Source organism: Primulina eburnea, chromosome 2 (genome assembly GCF_022965805.1).
Source record: "Primulina eburnea isolate SZY01 chromosome 2, ASM2296580v1, whole genome shotgun sequence".
NCBI lineage: Eukaryota > Viridiplantae > Streptophyta > Magnoliopsida > Lamiales > Gesneriaceae > Primulina > Primulina eburnea.
In genome coordinates, this window is record NC_133102.1 from 47,090,207 (window position 1) to 47,109,483 (window position 19,277).

Below are 19,277 nucleotides of genomic sequence, written 5' to 3' on the forward strand. Positions count from 1 at the left end.
TCTCTTCTTCTTTTCCCACTTTTTTGCCTTTTTTTTCTCTTTGTTTTTCCTCTATTTTCTTCCATTTTTTTCATGTCCCACAAACATTATTCACAGAGTTTTATTTGAAATAATATAAACATTTTAATTCTTTTATGTTAAATTAATAATTTTACAATTAAAAATTACTATATTAAATTTTTACATGTGAAAAATCATATCATTTTTTTCGAATTTGATGAGTATTATTAATTTTTTTTTCAATGAACAAAATTTTTAACAATATAAAACTATTAACATGTTAATGTTAAATTAAAATTTAGAACATTTCCATCATGTAATATCAAAAACTAAAATTCAACACCATATTTCCATTAAAAATAAATAATTCATGCATTTTGAGACTTCATTTCAACTAACAATGTTAATCAAGCTGAGAAACCAAGCACTAGTTTTTGTTCAGTCGTTTGAGAGTATGGATTCATTTCTTGAAGCACGTAGCTGAGAAACCAAGCTGTATTTTGTTGCTCATTGCTAGTCTGGATTGCAGGTGGAGCCCTACAAAATGATTATGTATATATATGATGAGTCTTCTGGATATGTACCATTCATCCGGGCACACTTGTCTTTTGTTGATTGTCTGCTACCTGCATGTTAATATTGCATATTTAAAAATTGGAAAATTTTAGTTGCTTGTCAAGTTGTTAAACCATAGCTGTTTCCTTGTGCAAGCTTAAGTCGGAGCTTTATTTGAAAGGAATGCTTTAATCAATTAATGTTGGCGCTTATTATTGCATATATATATGTTAGTTAGCAGACATTGCTGGTTTTATCAAATATTTTTCCCTCAATCAATTTATATATTTTCACGGGGTCCCAAGTCAAAGAAAAAGGGCCAAATTGGCTTCCACGTCATTTTATTATGTATAGATATATTACTTTGCCTACTCAAGTGGTGTTGGCTCGTGAAGAAACTGTAAAATCTTTGCACATAATGTATCACGTTGCATACCATACCCATGCTTTTAATCCTGGGAGACATTAAGATTTCCTATTCTAACTTCATAATTAGTGGCTTGAAAATTGTGTTCTAATATGGAGATCTTTTGTGCTTTTATGCTCAAATTTGACTTGCATGTGTATTTGTAACTCAAGTTCAAACATCTTATATTTTAGGTCTTCTAGTAAACATTAGTTTGAAGTGTTATTTGCTAGCAACCACCTGCTGCACTCATATGTTTGTATACAGGTATTCGTATATTGAAGAATCAGGGACGTATGATGAGAATATCCCTCAAGAAGCTGACGGCGTGCTCACTGAGAGTTGAAAAAGATTAGTGCGTTTGGAGTGCCACGTTCCTTCTCTCCACACTGTTATCTTATGTTAGTTAAACATACACAACAACACTCCCAATATAACGCAGTACTATCATAGCTCAATGTGACCTAAAATTTATCTATCAAAAAATTAAATCAAACAGTTCGGCCCGTTATTGGTTTACCCACTTACAAATGGTCTGGCCCATGCCGGAACGGCCCATTGAATTGAAGTCTAGAAATAGTATACAGTTGTGTTTCACATTTTAGATTTACTATATCTAATTGGTTTAAATTAGAATGAAATATTGGAAATATCTTATGTTAATTAAGTATCTTTTTCTTCAATTTCAGTACTTTTATTTAGAATATTTGTTTCGCAAAATTGACTCGTTAGACTGTTTCATATGAGTTTTTGTGTCCTATATATCCGAGAAAAAAACCATCTGTATATTTCGAAACAACTTCGAGAAGAATAGTTAATTGGTTCTCTAAACTTTTCCACCTACTTTGCATCATCTCATATTATTATTTTACAATATCTTAAAAATTGCCGAAATCTTTTTCTAACATCGTACATATGTTTTTCGACACATTCCGAAAAAAAATATACCTTTTAAAAAAATATCAACTCAGTTGCATAACCATATACTTTCTGCTAAATTTATTATTATTAATTAATTATTAATAATAATGAAATAATCAATAGATGAAACCTTTTATTTCCAAACACACCCAAAGAAAGATATAATAACCCGTGCAAAATAAAATTTATGAATTAATTAAAATATTAAATCATTAAACGATTGCTAATTGCACAAGACCTCCATGAAAATTTTGAAAGCACAAAACCCCTAAAGAATATCAATAGATTGATATGTAGTTCATTTTATTTTAGAAAAATTCACGCGTATTTAATCTTATGTTGCGTTTATATTGATAAATTTCGATTATAATTTTTATTGTTTATAATAAAACAATTAATCAGATATTAAATCTACAACTTACTAAACATTAGTAACACAAAATATAATGAATTTCAAATGACATTATTATTTGATGAACCTGTAATTCATTATATTTAACTCAAAATATTATATAAACACGTAAGAAGTTGATTTAAAATTTATAACCTTATTTTTCTAAACAACAAAAATATATTTGAATGCATTTTAAATCCATGTGATTTAAATCAATCAATCCAAACACAATTTTAAGTTACGCTTGGACGAAAGAATTTGAAGTTATGAATTTCAAATTCATTCGATCATTTTGTTGCTTGAATGAAATTTTGTTGAATAAATTTAAAATGCATCCATCATTTAATTTATGTAAATGCAATGATCCAATATGTGTCATTTCAAATCTATCATTTAAATATCTCTACAAATATTAATCTTCTGATCCAAATCAAATCCTTACATCCAAACTTATAAAATACAAAGATTGAGGATGAAACGAGTGTATTTGTATGACATGTTCACCTATTAAATGTACAATTTAAATATATTTCATCACGTCTCATATATATGAATGACATTTATATGTATTCATTACGTCTATTCGTTGCGAAGATACACACAGTGGACAACATATAAAATATGTATATATTTATATAATAAAGTTGTGACGTGTGGTCCAATGATTGGCGGAAGAGCTCTTGGGTATTCGAGGACCGAGAAGTGACCTTCCTCCCGGAGGGGTAAACGGTAACGTACAAAATCTGCTCAAAGTCAAAACAAATTCATCTCTCATTCCTCCCCTCTTCTCCTCTACGCGTTTTCTCTCTCTTCTCACCGCGTGCGCGGGCAAATATAAATAAGGTTTATCTGGACCACTCTGATCAACTCATCAATGGCTGAAATCGGATCGTCCTACAGTCCAAGGCACCGTTTAGGTAAAATTTGACCCAAAACCTGGCTGTTTTTTTTCCTCTTTTTTTGGTGAGAGTATCTAGAGTTTGTAGGGTTATCACGAGCTTTGAACAAGTGGCGTGAAGTGCAAGTTTTGAAGTGGAGAATATGGACGACAAGTGATTAGATTTATTTTTGATGATATGAAAAGGGTTTTGTGCGGTCAAGGTGTGTACAGTTCTTGGTTATATTCATGAGGATATTCTAATGTGATCCTTTGGGAATGTTTCAAAATCACATCACTGCACATTAACATGAAGGTCCAGTGATGTCTGAGAATTCTCGATATTTTGTGGGAAGGTCACATGTTTGCTGAGTGACGGAGAACCAAGGGCTTGACTTTAAATTTGTGCGTTTATCACCAGAGCACTGTAGTGAGAAATATCGCCTACCAGTCAGAAATGCGCCAAATAAAACAAGCTGTTTAAATATTGCTGGTTTGCTCCATCAAAAAATTGTTTTGGTGTATTGTGGTAATTGATAGTTGGGAAGCACATGTGATTTCTTGTCTTTGATTTGCAGATGTTCAGCAGATATTGTCAGAAGCCCGACACCGGTGGCTGAGACCTGCTGAGATTTGTGAAATACTGAGATGCTATGAAAAATATAAAGTTTCTCCACAGCCTCCAAATAAGCCAGTTAGTAAGTCTTTTTATCCATCTAAGTAAACTTTCTTTCATTTGTTGTTTATGTGAATGAAGCTATCAGAGTAGTATCTTTATAAGCATATGGATACACATTGATTCTATTTTTCTTTAAACAACAAGAAAGCTAAGAACAACCCTTAGGTATTTGTCTTCAATTGTGTAATGTGTGTGTGTGTGTATTTATTTTTTTTTTTTCAATTTTTATTGAAGAATCAATAGCCAAGCATTTATTTACCTTGATGCATGATTCTTGTCAGGCGGTTCTGTTTTTCTTTTTGATCGGAAAATATTGAGGTACTTCCGGAAGGATGGTCATAACTGGAGAAAGAAAAACGATGGGAAAACTATTAAGGAAGCCCATGAAAAATTGAAGGTAAGCGGAGATAGATGACCATTTTGCTTGAGCATACCTTGCCTATCCAGACTAGTGTGTGACCGTGCTTTGAAACACGTAGACGGTTGGTCAAGTAAATGAAAAAACTTGGTAACCTTTCTGGATATTCCCAAATTCAGGTTGGAAGTGTTGATATGTTACACTGCTACTACGCTCATGGAGAGGATAACGAAAATTTTCAGAGGCGAAGCTATTGGTTGCTTGAGCAGTAAGTCTTAAATTTTAAATATCCCACACTAAATTTCCATGATCTATCTGACAAACCCTGGTGGTTTTGCTTTATGGCAGAGGGTTCTTGACCTTTTTCTCATAGATTGTGCCACAAACTTTGTACTCGGTTAAAAAAAAATTCCCGCTTTTTATTCAGCTAACATTTGCTCCAAAATCAATTTCAACATTTTTTTAATCTTAACTATGAGACATTTATTACAACATCTTGATGGGTATAGTTTTAAATCCTGCAATATTTCCTAATGATTTATATTTGTTGAGAAATTGCCTCGATATTTTTTGAAAATTATTAACCTTAAAGCTACACGAGTTCTCGCAAGCTTTATTCAATCTCGGAATAAGTTTAATGACAAAATTATCCTTTCTAAGGGGGGAAAAAGTCTTTGAAATGAATCTAGTTATGTGTATGAGGTGCCATAAAACTTTAATTAGTCCCTTAGCACCTTATTTGTTTTTTCTTATAGTGATTTTTCGTCTCTTCTGATGCTAGTGTAAGACACGCCTAGTCCTTTCAAATGGTGTGAAAATTTTAAACATCTCAGAAGCGTTTGTTAATGCTTTCCACGTTTTTTGGCGGTGCAGGGATCTCATGCACATAGTTTTTGTTCATTATCTGGAAGTTAAGGTCAGGCTCTATTTGCTTCTTATTTTATAGTGTTTAAGCAGTATTGTATTCCATCTTAAGCGGTTTCCTCAAGTACTACATGGTCAACAATTTGCAAACACTTCACATCCTCCTACTCTTATATTTTCAATGTGTGTCATTTCTACCAAACATCCCCACCTCATGTGGCAAATTAGGTTATATGTTTGGTCATTCTTCTGTGCTCAATTTGCTCTATGCTTATGGCCACCAATTACCAGAGAAGAAGATTTCAAAAACCTTTGTGCGGCTTCCTTTTGTGAGATAATTCCTGTAACTGCCGAGCAGACTTGATCAAGAGAACAACACTGCATCACATCCTTTTTACCTTCATCTTGACAACTTCTAGAAAATAGTAGTACGATGTTGAACAACGTGACATTATAAAATGAATTTAAAAGGCAGCCACTCAAAAAAGGCTGAACAGTGAAACTCCTATTTAATGGGGGACGAACCTGGTAGGAATCAATGTCTATATAAAACACAACATTTATATCAAAATTTGGTCACATATTGGTAATATCATTGATTTCTGAATTTGTCATCAGGTATAAACGAACCGAATCGAATAGAAGGATAGAATTCGGCTCGAATAAGATACACTCGAGTCTGATTTGAAGCTCAAATTTTTAATATTTTTTGCTCGAATTCGGTTTGAATCAAGACTCGAGTTCGAATTTGGCTACAAAATACGCTAGTTGTTTGGAAATAAAAGCTCAAAATATATTTATTTAATATATAATTATATTATATTACTGAAATATTAAAACTTGCGAGCGGCTCGTGAACTAGTTCGACTCGAATAAAATTCGAGCAAGTTCAAAATATTATGTCACTTCGGAAAAAAGTTCGAACGTGTTCGAATTCGACTTGAATTCGATACTTTCAAATACAAATCAAATATTTTTGAGTCAAATTTAAAAGCTCGTGTTATCATAATCCAAAATGTGAAAATTACATTACCATTGAACAAATAATTTACAAATTTCTCTTGAACCCCTTAATCACTAGTCCACTACAAAGAAAGCATATGTAATTTGCATGGATTGAGATTTTGAAGGTGTAAATAATCTCCCATTAACATTTTGAACTTGATGGCTCAATATGAAGCATTTAGTTCATTGAACTCTAAGATATCGTTGCCGCAAAGTTGGGTATTATATATCGAGGTGGTTAATGAAATTTTGGGGTTTTCTGTCTTTTCCTTCTTCAGGGTAATAAGACGAATAGCAGTTATATTAGAAACATAGAGACAGAGACATCCTATTCTGAGAATGGAATGTCATTTCGTGGAACAAGCCCCACCAGCACCATGTCCTCAGCATATGAAGATGCTGAATCCGGTAGTTATACTGCCCCACTCTACTGTTTCCTGGGAGTCTTTTTGAATAATCACTCTTTGATTGTCATTGAGATTGATATCAACAACTGCTCATCAATTAATTGTTCTGTTTGGTTGTGATTGAGATTGATATTTACAACTGCTCATTAACTAATTGTTCCTTGTTGCTCTTATGGATCCATGTGCAATATATAATCTACTACAGAGGATAATCACCAAGCAAGTTCCAGATTTCATTCATATTCAGAGTCACCATTGACAGATGACAGCCATTCTGGTTTCTCAAGCTTTAATGATCTGCTACAACTTCCAGGTATCTGATTGTTTATATCATACATATTAAGCGTTTTTCATTGTCATCCATTGTCAGCAGGCCAAATGCTAAATTTGTATCAAATATTCTGTTGAAAGGAAATCAGCAATTTGCTGCCGCAAATTACAAGTTACTTTCCCAGGGGATTGGAGAGGGAGAATTTAGTGGAGGCAGTTTTATATCTGAATCTCGAACAATACCTGATTTGGCATCATGGCAACAGGTTTACGGACTCCGTATCATAGGTTTGGTGGTGTATAGCTAGTCTAACTGTTTTCATAAAGTGTGTACGAAAACAATTCCATGTGCAGTAGTTTGATCATCACGTGCTTGTTTTGGACAGGCGAAGATGTTAACGAGCAGGTATCTGGTTGTTCTCTGCCCATCCAAGCCAATTGGCAGGTACTCACTCATATAGTGTGTTTTTGAACTTTGGTAAACCACCTCTAATCAAATATGTACATAGGTAGCCATTCATCACGCACCATTATGAACTTTTTCTAAAGCATCTCTAATTGTCTCCCTGGTCTATGGAGATTCAGGTTGGTCATGATGGCATTTGAGTGAATAATTTCTCAAACTTGAAAACAACCTCAATCTTTTTACCTAATTGACCAATCATAAACTTGGGCCCTCTTTAAGCAAGAACATGCCTTTGAACATACTCTCTTCTGCATCGTTAGTTAATGTGACTCCATTGCTTGCTAGTCAAATAATAAACTCTTGGACACCCTATAAATATTAGGGAAAAAATTGTGCGTATGCATTACATTCAGTGGTCAACCCTTCAGCTTTTCATTTCTCTGTAAAGTTTCTTTCTAGGTATCGTCGGTATAAAAAATTACAGTAAATAACCTTAGTAATGAAGCTAACATATATGGTTTCATTACCGGAAGTGTAAACACCAGTTGTCATGTGTTCCACTGATATATTTTTTACCGCAACATGCATGTATTCCTTTTCATGAACTGTTTCTTATTTGCCCTTTTTTTCAGCCCTCCTATGAAGACTGTTCATTTCATTTGAACAGTGCAACTGTAAACCAGGATTTGATGTTGAATTTAGCTCATGTTCCTGGAAGTACTTTGTTTGAGGAGAAATCTCTTCTACCAAATCAAAAGAATGAGATGGAGCGCTCTTACACATATCCTGATGAGCATAAGGAGCAGTCTGAGCAAAGTAATCTTCAAATGCTGATTTCAGATTCTGAATATGGAAATGGAATAAACTCAAATTTGGATGATGTTGGGAGTATCCATGGAAATCATAACTACTCATTCTCGCCGAAAATCCCAATAATGAATGGATTAGTGGCAGAAGAAAGCTTGAAGAAAGTTGATAGCTTCTCCCGTTGGGTTGATAAAGAACTTGGAGAAGCTGATGAATTGCAATTGAAGTCAACTACTGGAAATTCGTGGAGTCTTATGGGAAGCGAGGATGACTCCAATATGCCAGGTCAATTGCAGGAATACATAGAAACACTGAACCCTTCTATTTCCAGGATCAGCTTTTTAGCATTATTGATTTTTTGCCAAACTGGGCATATTCAAACTCAGAGACCAAGGTATTTTGTGATAGTTTTTATCCCTTACATCAATCTTAATAGCAAACTGAAAGTTTATTGACCAAGAACCGGTCTTCTGCTTTTATTCTCTAGAAATTATGGTATAGACTAGTTAACTTTTTGGTTTTGATATGAGAAGGATGCTACGTCATCATTCTTTTCTGTTTTCGTTATAATTTTATTTTCTATTTTCAACTTGTAGTTGGAATTATTTGCTGTAAACTTGTCATTTGAGGTGCATATTTACAGTAGCACCTACTGTGTTATTAACATCTTGTTTCACTGCCAAGCAGGTTTTGGTTGCTGGAACTTTTCTCAAAAGCAAACAGGAGTTGGCAAAATGCAGATGGTCGATTATGTTCGGAGAAGTGGAGGTTCCAGCGGTGGTTTTAGTAGATGGATTTCTCTCTTGCTATGCTCCGCCACACAAACCTGGACTTGTTCCTTTCTATATAACTTCTTCAAACAGGTTGTCTTGTAGTGAAATAAGAGAATTTGAATTTAGGGTTGGGTCAGACCAAAGTGGTGATGTCAATGAACATGATGCCACCATAATGCATCTCCAGCAACGGTTTGAGAAGTTGGTCTGCATGGGACCTGTTGAAAGCCAGGTCAATTCAGTGGAGGATGTTTTTGAAAAGCAGATTGTAGTCAAGGCTGTCATTTCTTCCATAGAGAACGAAAAGCGAATGGATGACAATCTGGAATCAATAAATGGCAAGTCACAGCTGAAAATGATTGGGAAACAGCTCCTTGAAAAGTCACTTAAAGAGAAATTTTATGATTGGCTTCTCCAACAAGTAATGGAAGGCAGGGGGCTAGCATTTGTTGATGAAATGGGTCAAGGTGTGTTGCATTTAGCAGCTGCTCTTGGTTTTTATTGGGCCCTCCAGCCAATTATAGTTTCAGGAGTGAGTATAGATTTTCGTGATGTGAATGGATGGACAGCACTACATTGGGCTTCATTCTATGCCAGGTAGAGTCGTTGAACTTTTTTTTTGGTTTGTTTGCATATTCCGGAGTAGAAACAGTCCAGTAGAGCAGAAATTTTATGTTGATTGTGACTGTTTGTACTCTGTGAAAGTGTAAAACTCATGTAAATGGCTTTTGATGTTGCTTTTTGCTTATTTATGGGAACATTGGTTCTACCATCTGTGCAAAACTTTAGTTACATGAGGTCTGAATGCTTGTACAATGACAAATTCAAAAAATTGGTGTAATTATTTCTTTGCTGATTATAAGATTGTCAGAAAATAAAATGTTTGTCAAAACAGTAATATGCTGGGTTTACTTCAGAATGATATATACTAATGCTCATTTTTTTAAAATAATATTTTTTTTTGCTTTAATATGTTCCTGCTGTTAATAGGGAGGACACAGTTGCAGCCCTTGTTTCTTTGGGTGCATCTCCTGGAGCTCTGACAGATCCTTCTTCTGAATTTCCACTGGGTAGATCTCCTGCAGATCTGGCTGCTGCCAGTGGACACAAGGGGATATCTGGTTTCCTAGCCGAGACTTCCTTGACTGCACACCTATCATCTCTTGGTGTGACTGATGGACAGAAAGATGGCAGTGTCAATGTTTCTGCAGTTAAAGCAATACAACGCTTGCGGAGCGGGTGGCTGTTCCTCATTCTGAAAAGGATGTACCAGATGCACTCTCACTGAAGGATTCACTTACTGCTGTACGTAATGCTACTCAAGCAGCCTCTCGGATCCATCAAATTTACCGCATTCAATCATTTCAGGAGGAAACAGCTTAACATACAGGGATCTGAAGAGTTGTCTCCAGATGAAAAGGCTGTTTCCCTTGTAACAGCTAAAACAAGCAGGTTAGGTCATTCTGCTGGTGTGGCCAATACTGCTGCTACACGCATTCAGAAAAAGTTTCGTGGTTGGAGGATGCGAAAAGAATTTTTGCTAATAAGACAGAAAATTGTCAAAATCCAGGTGCTTTTTCCGTTCTCATTTATAGAACCAATATGTTTCGACTTCTATAATAATGTTCATATTTTCTCAGGAATTCCTTTCCATAGTCTATTAAATATGACAATATTCGAGTAAATATGGAAGCTGGTTTCAAGAGACATTGAAAAAATAAAAGTCACTGCAGAGAAGCATCTCATGTTTGTTTTCATTTTTCGGAATCAATTTCTCAGCTCCCAAAATAAAAACATAATTATCATTAATTTTTATTTTCTTTTCCAAATTCCAAATTTTCGTTCATTTTCACATCTTCCCTTAAGACTCACCAAAATTAAACCAAACTTTGTACATGATCTTCCAGCTTTTCTGAATCTAATATAGACCCAATAGTCAAGCACAATTGAAATCATCTACTCTAAAACTCTCTCCTTGGTGGCACAGGCTCATGTAAGGGGGCATCAAGTAAGGAAGAAGTATAAACCTATTATATGGTCAGTGGGAATCATGGAGAAGGTGATTTTACGATGGAGACGCAAAGGGAAGGGACTGCGTGGATTCCGATCTGATGCAATGTTGAAAGAGCTGCAGAATACACAAGCCAGCTTGCTCCATGAGGATAATTATGACTTCCTGAAGGAAGGAAGAAAGCAAGCTGAAGAAAGGACGCATAAAGCACTTTCCAGGGTGAAGTCCATGGTTCAATATCCTGAAGCACGAGCTCAATACCGTAGGTTGCTGACTTCAGCTGAAGTTTTCCGTGAAAATAAGGTATCAATATTTGTTTTTATAAAACCAATGCACACCCAACTATGTGGAGGTTCCATATGTGTTTGAACCCATTTGTTTTCATGTGCTTTTCATAGACTTTTGCGATTAGATATTTCTGGGAGATTGTCCAAAGCAAAAAAAAAATATTTGTTTATGGCTGGCTGTTCCAGAGGATACTGGGTTTGCGATTACTTGGGATGAAAACTCTAGCCACAATTAGTCGAGTGTTTGAAAACTCTCTTCCTATTCACAAGTTAACTAGACGGTTTTCCCAACATTTTCATAACTAGCATCTTTAAGACTTCGGGATGAAATCCACTTTGTTCATGATTAGAGAAGTGTCTAGAGTATTAAGAATGTTAATATGGTGTTTGAGGAGGTATTAGTTATGAATAAATATTGATCGGAAATCGAGCACTGAAGAATAAAATCTGAGCCCCTACAAGCAGCTTTTCTCATGATGCTTTTCTTTATCCCAAGGATTTCTTTACTGCATGAACCTGTTCGTTGTCTCCTTAAAAGAAGGATTTGAAAAGTCATGCCACTTGCCATTCACATGGGATTAAAATTTTGAGTATTCCTGCTGTGGCTTGGCTTCAAGTACGAAGGGGGATGAAGTGATTGTTTAGGAAGCACTTCCAAACTTTTGTTTCGAATGTCATTTCATGTTAATTCTATGCATATGTATGCATGACACGTGCTTAAAATTTTGTATCTTAAATATAAGTTCGCACTTATCATTCATGCATAGTAAGGGACAAGAAATGAAACCAAATTATGCAACAAATTACTTAAAAGTGATACAAGGAGGTGCTTGTTTGATGCTTCTCGGAAACTTTCATTTTATTTACCTTCAGCTCTTCTATTCTCACTAGTTTTCAAAAATTTGAATCATTTTTGTTACATATTCAGTATCGGAAGATAATTTTCTTCCCATTTTTCTGAACTCATTCCCAATCTTCTACAGGATGCTTCAGATAGGATTCCAGACAACATTGTAGATACAATTTATCCTGAAGAGGATCTATTCGACTTGGAGACTCTGTTGGATGATGATAGTTTCATGTCTCTTGCCTTCGAATGAAGGAGCACATAGATTACCAACATTGCGTATGTCCGCCCATCTGCAACTGTTTTTCATTCTCTTTGTATATATGTATAGTGAGGGGCACAACGGCTAACCTTGTAGCGGTCCATATCTGTTTGTTTCACGGTATTTCATTACTTATCTCATGTACATAGATTAATGGTATCTCTGTTGTCGAGGACGTGTATCATTTATCTTTATACATGAAGGGGAGATGAAAAATCATTTGGAACAAGAGATTTGGACCTACTTTATTGATTGTGTGTGATGATATTTTTGTGCATATGTATTTCACTGATATTTCTGCTAGCATTTACCTTTAGTTTGTTTTCGTCCTTTATTCATCCTGTAATCGAGATGAAAGATTGGGTTCGTGTTGCAAATTCTATTATAGATAAAGTTTGATATTTTTATTTAAAAACTTTTTCTTTTATAACACCTGATAATCTTTTTGTTTTGAATTATTTATAATTGGTGAGATGAAATTATCTACTAACTCGATGATCAAATGCAATACCTTGTCGACTACCAAAGGTACACACACTATTATTATGATGATATATCAAACTCTTTGGTGTTTGATATTTTGTGGCAGGTTTGCTAAACATGCACGTACTAGCACTCGGATACACAAAATAATAAATAAAATATAATTTTATATTTTATAATCTAGTGTTTTAGTTTTTCACAACCCTAATTAAAGGAAAAACAAACAAAAGTACCATAGATTAGAAAGAAATTTTAAAGATGATGATTATTAAAATAATTTCAAAGATAATTTACCAATCTTTTCCTCTTTGAAATAAGATTGAAAAAAGTATATTTTAGAAGAAAAAAAAGATTTCACCATTGACATCCTTTCACTTTATATATATATATATATATATATATATATATATATATATATATAGTAATTTCACACTTAGTCTATTAATTAATAATTAATATTAATTAACAACATTTTATGGTTATGGTTTTGTGCTTTTGACTTTTTTCTCATATCTTTTTTTCATTATAATATTTAATTATGTAGTATTTAATTTTAAAGAAAATTATGCATGTAGAACATATTCTTGCGCAACTGAAAATAGTTGCAAACCACTTCTACCAAAATAGTTATTTGGCAGTTCAAGGCCCTTGTTATACACCAAGAAAAGATTACTCCAAGGAACCAAGAAATATGCACTCAGCTATATTATGGGAGAAGAAATTGAAGGAAACTTGATATGAATAAAATGCATCTCGGCTTCGTTTGCCAGAGCCTTGGCAACCATAGCCTTCCCACACCTGGAGGGCCATAAAGCAAAATACCTCCTCGTAACTCCGGACCCAATTCTTGTGAAATAACAATTATATTTCAAGAAACTCTTTCATACTCATGAGAAATTTAGGGTCCGATTTCAGTAAGTGTCACTAATCCAAACGCAGGTTACGAATTTGTTCTAAGCCTGAAACCACAAATAAGACCGTTAAAAAGGGGCCATGAGGATGTCCCGACGTAGCCTCTCCAACGCTCAAGTTAGAAACTGAGGATATAAGGTGAGAGCAGCTAAGAGTGCTGCTGAAAATAATATAGTGAATGAATGAATTAAACACTCAAATATATGATATTTATAGGAGAATATATGGATCTTTGATGAGCCTGTCTTCTATTTGAGCTAAAGATGGACCAGGGGTAGTGGGTCCATCCATGTGGTATCACTACTCAAAGTCATAGAATAAATATGACAAGTTCAATTATTTTCCGTCAACAATTTTTCAAAGTTTATTGTTAATGTATGTGAGAGGGGTGAGAGATTGGTTGATTCTCAAACAAAGAAGTATCAAGGAATGAAGGTGAAATATTATTCTGAAATAACATAAGCCCGTTGAGAACACAAAAAAAGAAAAAAAAATTGAATCTGTCGGATCTGGCATTAACATGGTAACTATGCAAGCAAACATCGATCTGGATCACATAATTCATACTTGCAATGAAATTAATCACCTCAGCATCTTCAGGATGCTTAATTAGATGAACTATGTTGGCGTCCAGTGTTTCTTTGAGAGAATTGAGACCTCCAATATCACCCCATTTTAAACAAGGTAAAAATTTAAAAAAAAAGTTTGGATACTTGAAAAGTTTTTCAATTGTGAACGGACATAATTATCATTCACATGTTTATTTATTTTCATTATAAAGTAACATATGTGGTAATTTCATACTTAGTATATTAATTAATAATTAATACTAATTAACAATATTTTATGATTATGACTTTGAAATTTTGAATTTCTATCCTTACTTTTGTGAACGAACATAATTACCGTTCACATTTTATTTATTTTCATTATAAATCTATATCTATATACCTATAAAAGTGTCGATATCTATTTATATACCTATAAAAGTGTGGATATTTGAAAAGTTTTCCAATTGTGAACAGACACAATTACCCTATTTTCGTTATCAAGTAACATATGTGGTAATTCACACTTAGTCTATTAATTAATAATTAATAATAATGAACCACACTTTATGATTATGGTTTTGTGCTTTTGAATTTCTATCATCTCTCACACGAAGAAAAAAAGAAAGCTAAAAGGTAATTAAGTCTCCATCACAAATTTCACAGCATTTGTACTTCTTTCTCCTATGGAATGACGCGGGGCAGGAAATCACACAAGTTTGGAGTTGAACAAATTTCACAGCATTTGTACTTCTTTCTCCTATGGAATGACGCAGGGAGGGAGGGACTTTATGATTATGATTTTGTGCTTTTAAATTTCAACCCTTACCTTTTTTCAATATAATATTTAATTATTTCATATTTAATCATAGGACGCATACCATCTCTCACACGAAGAAAACAGAAACCTAAAAAGTAATTAAGTCCCAATCACAAATTTCACAGTATTTGTACTTCTTTCTCCTAAGGAACGACGCGGACGAGGGGGGGGGGGGGGGGGGGGAATCACACAAGTTTAGAGTTGAACAAATTTTACAGCATTTGTACTTCTTTCTCCTATGGAATGACGCGGGGGGCGGAGGGGCAAGAAATCACAAGTTGAACAAGGTTATTAAAATGCAAAGAAAACTCAATTAAGCACCATAAAGACTCTTGACCTCGCTCACACGATTATAAACGAAAACGAAAGTGTGAAATCTAAATACGACAAGGGCATATAATTACAGGCATTCACTCACACGAATAAAAACAGAAAACTAAAAGGTAATGATGTCTCGATCACAAATTTCACAGCATTTGTACTTCTTTTATGTACATAGAACAATGGCATATAATTACAGCCAATCACTCCACGAAAAAAACAAAATGCTAAAAGGTAATGAATTCCCTTCACAGATCATCAAATTTCACACCATTCGTACTTCTTTCTCCTTTTGTACCAAGGAAAGAAAGCCGGCGGGGAAGGAAAGCACACAAGTTTTGAGTTGAAGACGATTGTTAAAATGCAAAGAAAACTCAATAAGCACCATAAAGACTTTTGGTCTCACTACCATGAAGAATAAAACCAAAAATAAATTTATTAGAGATGCATCCGCTATTTACCTATTATTGAATTGGATAACGTATCATGATTGATTACCTCAAAATCAGTAAGCCTTATTATGAATTATTCCACTCTATGCATGTTCTTCGCATTGTTTCTAGCCTCATTGATAAGTGCAACCAAATCTGCCGCAACAAATCCTTGACTTGACCTAGCTATCCTCATCATATCCACTCCAACATCAATGTTACTACCTCATGTGAGTTTAGTCAGTATCTCGAGCTTTACATCTTCTCCAGGAAAATCCAAGCCAATAACTCCAAAAAGTCCAAAGAATTCAAATATGTCCATGAACAATAGCTGCCTCAATTATGAGAATGGGGGCACAATCGTTCGAACAAATTTCACAGCATTTGTACTTCTTTCTCCTATGGAATGACGCAGAGGGGGAGGGGAGGGGCAGGAAATCACACAAGTTTGGAGTTGAACAAGGTTATTAAAATGCAAAGAAAACTCAATTAAACACCATAAAGACTCTTGACCTCGCTCACACGATTATAAACGAAAACGAAAGTGTGATATCTAAATAGAACAAGGGCTTATAATTACAGGCAATCACTCACACGAATAAAAACAGAAAAACTAAAAGGTAATGATGTCTCAATCACAAATTTCACAGCATTTGTACTTTTTTCTCCTTTCATACCAAGGAAAGACGGTGCGGCAGGAAAGCACACAAGTTTTTTGAGTTTAACACGATTATTGAAATGCAAAGAAAACTCAATTAAGCACCATAAAAACTCTTGGCCTCACTCACACGATTATAAATGAAAAAGAATGCATGATATGTACATAGAACAATGACATATAATTACAGCCAATCACTCCACGAAAAAAAACAAAAAGCTAAAATTTAATGAAGTCCCTTCACAGATTATCAAATTTCAAAACATTCGTACTTCTTTCTCCTTTTGTACCTATGGAAAGAAAGCCGGCGGGGAAGGAAAGCACACAAGTTTTGAGTTGAAGACGATTGTTAAAATGCAAAGAAAACTCAATAAGCACCATAAAGACTTTTGGTCTCACTACCACGAAAAATAAAACCAAAAATAAATTTATTAAAGATGCATCCGCTCTTTACCTATTATTGAATTGGATACGAATCATGATTGATTACCTCAAAATCAGCAAGCGTTATTATGACTTATTCCACTCCATGCATGTTCTTCGCACTAGTTCTAGCCTCGTTGACAAGTGCAGCCAAATCTGCCGCAACAAATCCTTGACTTGACCTAGCTATCTTCCTCATATCCACTACAACATCAATGTTACTACCTCATGTGAGTTTAGTCAGTATCTCGAGCATAACTTCTTCTCCAGGAAAATCCAAGCCAATAACTCCAAAAGTCTAAAGAATTCAAATCTGTCCAGTTCATTAGCTGCCTCAATTATGAGAATGGGGGCACAATCGTTCGAACAAATTTCACATCATTTGTACTTCTTTCTCCTATGGAATGACGTCCGGGAAGGGGGGGTGGCAGGAAATCACACAAGTTTGGAGTTGAACAAGGTTATTAAAATGCAAAGAAAACTCAATTAAGCACCATAAAGACTCTTGACCTCGCTCACACGATTATAAACGAAAACGAAAGTGTGATATCTAAATAGAACAAGGGCTTATAATTACAGGCAATCACTCACACGAATAAAAACAGAAAACTAAAAGGTAATGATGTCTCAATCACAAATTTCACAGCATTTGTACTTCTTTCTCCTTTCATACCAAGGAAAGACGGTGCGGCAGGAAAGCACACAAGTTTTTTGAGTTTAACACGATTATTGAAATGCAAAGAAAACTCAATTAAGCACCATAAAAACTCTTGGCCTCACTCACACGATTATAAATGAAAAAGAGTGCATGATATGTACATAGAACAATGGCATATAATTACAGCCAATCACTCCACGAAAAAAAACAAAAAGCTAAAAGGTAATGAAGTCCCTTCACAGATCATCAAATTTCATAACATTCGTACTTCTTTCTCCTTTTGTACCAAGGAAAGAAAGCCGGCGGGAAAGGAAAGCACACAAGTTTTGAGTTGAAGACGATTGTTAAAATGCAAAGAAAACTCAATAAGCACCATAAAGACTTTTGGTCTCACTACCACGAAGAATAAAACCAAAAATAAATTTATTAAAGATGCATCCGCTCTTTACCTATTATGTAATTGTATACGAATCATGATTGATTACCTCAAAATCAGCAAGCGTTGTTATGACTTATTACACTCCATGCATGTTCTTCGCACTAGTTCTAGCCTCGTTAACAAGTGCAGCCAAATCTGCCGCAACAAATCCTTGACTTGACCTAGCTATCTTCCTCATATCCACTACAACATCAATGTTACTACCTCATGTGAAGTTTAGTCAGTATCTCGAGCATAACTTCTTCTCCAGGAAAATCCAAGCCAATAACTCCAAAAAGTCCAAAGAATTCAAATATGTCCAGTTCATTAGCTGCCTCAATTATGAGAATGGGGGCACAATCATTCGAATTTGGGCGGTTCTACATTTTCTTCCTTTTTTGGGATTTAATTTAGAAAAAAACTAAACAAGAATAATGAAACCCTAGTTTCAGTTCGACGAGAGGTCAGAGCTTAGGTTTGGCCAAAAGCACGGTTTAGGTTCGGTAAAGTAATGGATGAAACATATTTTTTTTTAATCGATAGGGAACTCAGTCCGAGTGTATGCCGCACTTGTGGTTGACAGAAAGGAAACAAAAATTCCATTTCTGCCCGATCAAGGACGTTCCTTATCCCACCTAAATTCGAAAATTTTGGGCGGTTCTCCATCTTTTTCTTTTTTTTTTGGGTTTCAAGCGAGAAAAAAAAAACAACAACAATGTAACTCTAATTTTAGTTCGACGATAGGTAAGAGCTTAAGTTTGGCCAAAAGCGCAGTTTAGGGTTTGGTAAAGTAATATCTAAAACATAATTTTTTTTAAAATCGATAATGAACCTTCTCTGAGCAGCCATTTTGTCTCAACCCGTCACAGCCCACTTGTGATATTGTCCGTTTAGACCCGAGACCTCACGGCTTTAAAACGCGTCACAAAGGGTTGCTACACACTCATTTAAATGCCCAGCATCTTCTGTGGTTTAGGATGTGAGATTTCGCCTAAGGGCTTTTTCTCCCCATTTCGAGACTCAGCGTCCTCGCTGAGGTTTACTCCACCATCCGAAACCCATGTAGTGTCGCTCTGATATCAAATGTCATGGCCCAGCCCACTTGTGATATTGTCCACTTTTGCCCGAGACCTCACGACTTTAAAACGCGTCACAAGGGGTTGCTACACGCTCATTTAAATGTCCAGCATCTCCCCGTGGTTTAGTTATGTGTGATTTTGCCTAAGGGCCTTCACCCCCACTTTTGGGACTCAGAGTCCTCGTTGAGATTTGCCCCAACATCTCAAACCCACGCGTAGTCGCTCTGATACCAAATTTCACGGCCTAACCCACTTGTGATATTGTCCGCTTTGGCCCGAGGTCTCACGACTTTAAAACGCGTCACAAGGGGTTACTACACGCTCATTTTAATCCTAACATCTCTCCCGTGGTTTAGCGATGTGGATCCAGGGACGGATCCAGGAATAAGAGTTGAGG

General features: G+C 35.1%; 1 pseudogene; it reads left to right on the forward strand.

Moving 5' to 3' along the window:
* The first annotated feature begins 2,968 nt into the window (after nt 1-2,968).
* Nucleotides 2,969-12,554, forward strand: LOC140823864 (calmodulin-binding transcription activator 2-like; annotated as a pseudogene).
* Nucleotides 12,555-19,277: the final 6,723 nt, after the last annotated feature.